The following is an 8,493-nucleotide window of genomic DNA, read 5'->3' on the forward strand; positions in this document are numbered from 1 at the left end:
CAATACCAGTAAAATTACGCAATTCTCGATTGCAATTTATTACCAGGGTGAAAAACAAAAGTAAAACAATAAATCCCATGTACTTCAACATCCACTCTGTTCTGCCCTGAGTGCGTTTAAAATGCTAAAAAGACCAAGTTGACTGTTAAAAATGTGTTTGTATTGTTATTCTCAGAAAAGATTGTTGAGCTTTATTTTGAAGGCTGGAAAGATAGTGCAAACAGGAAGCGCGTAACAGGAAGTAGGAAGTATAGAGGAGACCTGAAAACAGAGAAAGAACATGGTGCAGTTGTATAGTTTCTCATGTTGAATCCAGTGTAATCCTGCATATGAATCCCTCAGAAAGCAATGGCTGTAAGTGATATATGTTCTTTACATGCTTGAGAATTGATATTAATGACTTTGATGGGCATTTTTCTAAGATTGTAGAACTATAATAACTTTATGTGTTAATGCTCATAAGACAACTTTACCACTTATACTTACCTGTTATATACCTATTGCATTTACAAGTTAATGGTAGGTTATTTATATTTACCTGTTTTTGTAATAGCAGTTCATTAAGTACATCTTTTGTATTTTCTTTTCTAGTTTCACTCCAATTCAATGTGTCATCTTGACTTGACCTGCTGTGAAAGAAGTCATTAAAGGAGCAAGCACGCTCACTTCCTGGCTCTTGAAAAGGAGTTTGGCTGGCTGTTTATTTATGTTAACACTTTGGAAGTAAAACACATACAGAGAACAGTACACACTCCTTTATTACCGTATTACAGCGTGGCGGCTGTCAGCTCTTTCTTTCTACATAGAGTTTGCCTTTCATAATGGCCATTTCATTTCATTATAATTATCATTTATATTAATTTTAGACAGAGAAAGGTTAAGAAACGTGTGGTAATTTGTAAATAATAGCAATAATCCACATTAAAACCCTGTACTATATTCATTCATGGAGCTCTCCAAGTCACTGCATGTTCTACAACACTGTTTGACGCGGCTCGCGTAAAAAATAGGCGAGACCTCTCTAGAAGAGACGCAGCTGAGACGTGCGTCTCATGCGGCCAGTGTGAGTCTCTCTTTATCTCAGAGTTTTCATTCACATATCTTGGGGTCAGAGATCGAGGGGTAATTGAAAATGGCCATGCCAGTTTTTCTTCGCCAAAATTTTGCGTAACTTTGGAGCGTTATTTAGTGTTCTTCCCGACAAGCTAACATGACATGGTTGGTACCAATGGATTCTTTAGGTTTTTAGTTTCATATGAAGAACTTTCACTCTAACTTTAAGACTGAGCCGCTTCAACCTCTGACAGACAGAATAGCGGATTGTTTATAGGTTAATTGTTTATATAATAAAAGATCGATACTTGTCGTCTGTGTATCATCTTCATTCCTTCCCGGGAGTCCTTGTGCCTCCTTGTCTCGCAGGTAACCATGGAGCGGGGTCACACCTGGAGCGAGGTTATACCTGGAGCGGGGTTTCACCTGGATCTGGATGTCACCTGGATTGTGGCTGCATCTGCCTGCTTGACACCAACTGCTACCATCATTAATTAATTCCCTCTGTACGAGGGACTACCACGGCTAACGAGGGACTACCAAGGCTAACGAGGGACTACTAAGGCTAAGCAACAAAGTGGCAGCCTGGAGAATGAGACTTCTTGGTCACTGCCAAAGACATCAAGAACTCCCAGCAAGCATGCTGGTGCTGTGGGAACCAACGCACAGGCATCGATCACAGGGACGTCCCACACCAACATACATGGCCGCACTGAGGAGAGATGCTGGACAATGCTGTCGAACTGGCCAGATGTATGGAGGACTGAGACAGCTGGAATCTTCGCTTGAAAGTCCGTCTGAGGACGACCCAATGATATCAATTCCGATAGTTGCATTATCACTCTTTTACATCCACTACTATTGGTTTTGTGTTATTAGTCCTACTTGTATTAGTTATTACAGCTGCTGGGCTATTATTGTGGCTGCTACCCTCTCTCTCTCTCTCTCTTTCTCTCTCTCTCTCCCCAGCCGGTCTCGGCAGATGGCCGCCCACCCAGAGCCCGGTTCTGCTCCAGGTTTCTTCCCACTAATCGGGGAGTTGTTCCTGGCCACAGCGCGCTTGGTGGATCTTGTTGGGTCTCTAAACTATGGTGTACGGTCTAAGACCTGCTCTATATATAAAGCGTCTTGAGATAACTTCTGTTGTGATTTGACACTATACAAAAATAAATTGAATTGAATTGTATCGATACAATATTTTCACGCGACAATACCCTTCTGTACACTCACACAGGTTTTTTTTGAGTTCCTCGGATTAGACCTCTGCTCAGGTGGAGGTTGGGCGAAGCTATGCTTGAAGTTATGTGAGGTTGCCAGACAAGGAAGGCGTCAATCAGTCTGTACCCAATCTGTTCACATCTCAAGAGTCTTGACAGGTCTGATCAGGTAAAATAAGAGAACATACCTATGTGGGCGGACTATTGGTGTTCTAAAGAAACTTCAACTGGGTGCAGACTCTGTGTCTGAGGGCGTTTTCACATTAGGTACCATTGATTCGTACCATATGCCCAAGTACAATAACCCCTCTCTCCACTCCCCCGCTGCTCTTGTTTCACATCAGTAAAGTTGTTCCCTACCCGAGTACACTTGCATCATCATCCACTTGTATTTGTTTTTTGAGATGAGCTGTTCTAGGGCGGAGCATCGTAAAACACTTCATTCAAACTGAGGAGAGCGGCGGCGTTGAAAACAACCTGCCCTTTCAAAACTACTTGCTGACTGCTAACGTTATTTGCGTTAAACAGCGGTCCAATTCTGTGTTTATGTACGGCTGGCTTTCACACCTGATGCAAACCGTACCCGAGTACACATGAACCAAACTCGAGAACACTTTTTTAAGGGTGCTTTCACATCAGGGACCCGGGCCCTAAGTACACTTGACCCCAAAGTCCAGTTCGTTTGATTAGTGTGAATGCTCCGTACCGTACTCGGGCACGGTTCGTTGATCCGTAGTAATGTCCACTTGAAAAGGTGGTCTGGAGTACGGTTCATGTGTGTGGTACCAAAACACGGAAGTGGACTGCTATTTAACACGCGTAATGTTATGAGTGAATCACGCTTTTTTCAACGCCACTGGTCCATAATGTGTATACTGTATGTGCGCAGCATCGCTGATCTCATCCATGAACTCAACTGCACGGCCATGGATGGTTCCTTAAAGTATAGACTATAGTAGGTATGGGGTTGGGTGATGTTTGTTATTTTATTTAGCTAATTTAATGGTCTGCCTCCAGGGGGGGAACAACATGGAGAGTCGGCATATTTTCACATCACTCAGTGAAATCAGAGTTTATTTTGGCCAAACCAGAGTTGCTGATTGTTGGACAGACCAACGACGACGGTTTTGGTGAGCTTTATTTAGTTTCTCTCCAGTTGAATTGTTTTACGATGCTCCGTCACTAGAAGAGCTGATCTCAACATAAACTTTGGAGTCAAGTGTACTTGGATCCAGGCCCAGGTCCCTGATGTGAAAGCCTCCTAAACTAATTTAAGCCTGCGACCTCTACTTTACCCAAGCTGTAAAAACTGAGAATGTTTTCTTTGTCTTTGCAACATGCTGCTCTGCATAATTATTCAATGTGATCCACCACAGAGCTGAATCAGACACATCCTGACGTGTTTCATCGTGTTATCGATGTAGTTACTAGTTGGCGGTTTCTACAGTTGCTTCACTCATTAAATACATGACCGGTTGCCGTGGGATGTGGCACCTCAGCTCATTTTCGCTTAAGCTTAATATCATATTTCATAAAAATTAAACATTTTTCTGACGTTAGTGGAAAAACAAAACACATTCTTGGCCATAACGCAATAATTCATATGCTTATTATTTTATTTTATTTTATTAACAGGATAAGATGATGAAGTGATGACATTTATGACGGACATGAACGTAAACTGCAACTTGACTGGTTGGTGGAGGCGTAGAGACGCGAGGCGGTAATTCTAGTTTCTTTTACTTTTTTTATTCCTTCCTTTTAAAAAGGTATTTTGATATTTTAAATTTAGCTAAGGAAAATGTCAAATTTTGCCTTTAGTCGTTTATGAGCCTCAAAACTCCTTCAGCACACTTTTATCGTCCATTTCGCTTGTATGCCAATGTAAAGTACATGAAGTATATGAGTATAAATACCTGTTTGAATAATAACGTATATCAAGAGACTCATTGCACACAATAAGTTGAGACCTTCAGACTCCAGCAGTAAAAAGTTAATGTGCCTGTCGTGTCATTGTCAGTGTCCTTGTACAACAGCAGAGAAGTCGTGTTTTGTTCTATTAAAGTGTCATTTCTCCAGATTGCTGATTTGTGGTCACATAAATATTGATTTTTTTAGTTGCCATGTTCCTTAAGATAAGCAGCCTGAGGGGTGGTTCAGCAACTAAGCTAAAATTAGATCATGCACAAGATGTTCTCCTGTCTCGCTCCGGCTGATTATGTCAGTACGAGCTATTTTCCGGTACTATTCAAGGTTGTAACAGATATGTTTGGAGTTGCTGCTCCTACCTCGGAGCAAACAGCCGAGCTCTCAAAGGTCCAGGAGAGTCGCTGAACACGTCACACAGTTCAGATCCTTAAGAAACGGATTATTTGGTTGAAAACAGAGCCCAGGTGCTGTTGCTTTGTGGATTCATTTGATATCCTTCCCCCTTCAGGATTCACAGGATAAACACATGACTGAGTCTCTACTTTGTCTGTGTTAGTGTGGAAAAACTCAGTGAGTGTTGAAGCTGATCAGAATATTGATAGGGAATCCTGCAAGGGCCCGAACAAGGAGCACGGCACCGCTGCGACCTGGAAATCTAAGGATGTGCACAAAAATAACATGAAAAGTGAGATCCGTTTACAATTAAAGATGAAATGGATCTCACAGATTGGCTTGATCACTAGAATGAATAAGTACTTCATGAAATGGGGAACATTATGATAATGACCCTTAAAGGCACTCAGCCTGTTGTTATGCTAATCTTTGCTTCTGGATGCTTTTTTGTTGTTTCTATTCATTAGGGCCCGAGCACCGACAACATCGGGCCAGCAAAGGCCCTACTGAAACTGTAGGAATTCTTCTTCTTCTTCTCCTCCGAAATGAATCGCCTTTTTGAGGAACTTAACTCGCTCAAAACGTTGTTAAACTTGGCACACTTATCAGACGCGGTGAAACATTTGATATTTTAAGGGTCTCGGGCTTGAGTGTTGGAAAATGGCTCGCCAGCGCCCCCTAGGATGTTGGAAACATTTTGATCCTTGTCCGGTTTCACCTACATGTATGAAATTTGGCAGACAGATGTGACATGTGGAGACGCACAAATAAGCCTGTGCGATTTTCGCCTTTTTTAGCGTTTTATAGGTTGTGTACTTCAACGAACTCCTCCTACAGAACTTCCTAACGATCTCCTCCTACAGATTTTTAAATTTGGTCAGGACCATCTTAAGACCTGAAGGATGAAAAGTTATCAAAATGGTGAGTTTTCACTGAACGACCTGACCGTGGCATGGCGGCCATTTTGAGCCATTCGCCATGAAACAGGAAGTTGTTGTAACTCCACTGGTCATGGTCCGATCTGCCCCAGATTTCTCAGGTATGATGCTGGTCCAGTCTTGAGGACACTTACATGCAAAAATACACTCTAGCCCCGCCCCAAGACGTTAGCCACGCCCCCTTTCATAACTCATGAACCGTTTGTCGTAGAGTCTTGTGGGAGGTGTCATTGCACTCAGCAGAGAGTTCCTGTTTCACTGGTTAAGGTTATCCCCGCCCCCCAAACGTTAGCCACGCCCCCTTTCAGAACTCATGAGACGTTTGTCGTAGAGTCTTGTGGCAGGCGTCATTGCTCTAGGCAGACAGGTCCTGTTTCAGTGGTATTACTATCCCCGCCCCCTACACATTAGACACGCCCCCTTTCATAACTCGTGAACTGTTTGTCATAGAGTCTTATGGCAGGCGTCATTGCGCTCCTCAGAGTTCCGGTTTCATTGTGCCTGGTCGCGTCAGTCGGCATCCTGCCAGTATATATATATATGAACTGGAAAAACAAAGTTCGGAAACTTGTGTTTGGTCGATTATTTCACTGTTGTTACAATGCTAATTTGCATTGTATTTTACATCGTTGGAAAGCCTGTTTATTTACCTTCGCAATGATGTCCAACTTGTAAGGATCATGCATTTGTGGGATGAGCAGCACAGCTGATTATGAGGGTAGCGCCCCAGAACAATTTGCCAAAATGCTCTGCCAATGGTAAACAGTGTATTCTCCTGTTGGTGTTGACTCTTGTTTTGAGTTGTTTGGTGGATTGGATGGATGATTGAACTCTCTATCAGTAACAAGGAACAAACAAGACATATTGGCTATTTTACACCTTATTCATTTAATCCACCGTCAGGAGCCTCAGTAGCGGTGGAAGATCCATACGCAGCCACAACAGCCTGGCACCTCCTCCTCATGCTGGTCACCAACCTGGTCACATGTTGCTGTGGGATGGCGTTCCATTCCTCAACCAGGATTGGTTGCAGGTCAGCCAACGAGGTTGTGTTGGTCACTATAACACGTACAGCACGCCCAAGCTGATCCTACAAGTGTTGAATTGGGTTGAGGTCTGGACTCTTGGCAGGCCGTTCTCTACTCCCACATTGTGGAGGTAGTCTGTGATAACCCTGGCTCTGTGGGGGCGAGCGTTGTCATCTTGGAGGATGAAGTTAGGTCCCAGATTGTGGAGATATGGGATCACCACTGGCTGCAGAATCTCAATCCCGATATCTCCCTGCATTGAGATGGCCTTCAATGATGACAAGCCTTGTTTTGCCAGTCAGGGAGATGCCGCCCCCCACCATGACACTGCCCCCACCAAAAGCTCTTACTCCATCGGTGCAACAATCAGCATAGCGTTCTCCACGTCGTCTCCATACTTTGACCCTGCCACCCAACTTTCGCAGACAGAACCTGGACTCATCACTGAACATGACATTCCCCCACATGTTCAGGTTCCATTGTCTGTGTTGTTGACACCAGCGCAAACGGGCCTGACGGTGAAGGGCAGTCATTGCAGGCTTCCTGATAGCCTTATGAGAATACACTGTTTACCATTGGCAGAGCATTTTGGCAAATTGTTCTTGGGCGCTACCCACATAATCAGCTGTGCTGCTCATCCCACAAATGCATGATCCTTACAAGTTGGACATCATTGTGAAAGTAAATAAACAGGCTTCCCAACCATGTAAAATACAATGCCAATTAGCATTGATACAACAGAGAAATAATCCACCAAACACAAGTTTCCAAACTTTGTTTTTCCAGTATATATATATTTGGGGTTGAAGGGTTCACAAAATTCACGGTTGGGTTCATATCACGGTTTTGGAGTCACGAGGTAGTCATGTTCTGATTTCAACATGCTTTTCATTTATTTGGCAGAACTAAGTTAACAAATGTTTGCCTTAACACAAGTATGGCTTCCATAAGGAACATAAACTCTTCTTCATTGTCAAGTCTTAATTGAAAGAATGGGTCTTCTACAGTCATTAGTGCATACAAAAAATGCAGCTTTTGTTATTTTCATAAAAATATGATGTTATTATAGACTAAGGCCATCAACATATATTGAAGCATAAGCTCAACCAGAACTATACTAAAAAAAGACATAAAGTATACATAAAGAACAAACATACAGTATGTCTCAATTCTCTGATTATCAGCTCTTATTTGAAAGGTAGTTTTTTTTTTTTAGTTAGTCTTAGTTTTTCCACTCAGAAAGTGCAGTATTTGTGTTATTATTATTTTTAATTTACTTATCTTTTTGTTTTTGGTCCTTTCTTTTTTCTTTTTCTTTCTTTTTTTTGTATGTGTCTGTTTCATTTGCATTTCTGTTAGATTGAATTAATTTATATGTATAAATATAATTGTTTATGACATTATCTCTGCTTATTTAATGGTGCAGTAATATTGTTATGGAGTGGAGCGGGTTATAATCTGTTTATACAATTATTTCTGTGATTTATTTGATTTTGTACAGAATACCAAGAAAAAGACTTTGAAACAAAAACAAAAACAAGAGTGCAGTATTTGGAAAGGACTACGGATGGATTTCTGTACCACTGTGTTATTTAAAAATAATTAATAAATATAAAACACATTACAGGGATTGTGCTGCTGGAATTGCTGTGTTAATTAAGTGTATAGTAACGTTATGTTAATCATATGCTGAAATCCAGCGTCCTCCGCGACTGCATCAGGCTGCATATCTTTCACTATAAACCTCCCCCATGCTCTTGTTGTTTTTTTCCCTGTCTGAGTCTGCATGTAGATGCTGTTTAAATGCTGCAGGGAGGAGGAGTTGTTCTTTCCTACCCGACTCTCTCCTCCTTGCGCTATCGATGGATACACCATCGTTCATGGCTTCATAAATGGTTCATCATATTGGAAGTGTTGCCGCTAGCATAATACTTT

General features: G+C 42.0%; 1 long non-coding RNA gene across 1 annotated transcript; it reads left to right on the forward strand.

The window, feature by feature from the left end:
- The first annotated feature begins 212 nt into the window (after nucleotides 1-212).
- Nucleotides 213-683, forward strand: LOC119481981. The gene is made up of 2 exons (XR_005205342.1): nucleotides 213-354; nucleotides 592-683. It is a non-coding gene; the product is annotated as an uncharacterized LOC119481981 (long non-coding RNA).
- Nucleotides 684-8,493: the final 7,810 nt, after the last annotated feature.

Source organism: Sebastes umbrosus, chromosome 22 (assembly GCF_015220745.1).
Source record: "Sebastes umbrosus isolate fSebUmb1 chromosome 22, fSebUmb1.pri, whole genome shotgun sequence".
In the NCBI taxonomy this organism is placed as follows: domain Eukaryota; kingdom Metazoa; phylum Chordata; class Actinopteri; order Perciformes; family Sebastidae; genus Sebastes; species Sebastes umbrosus.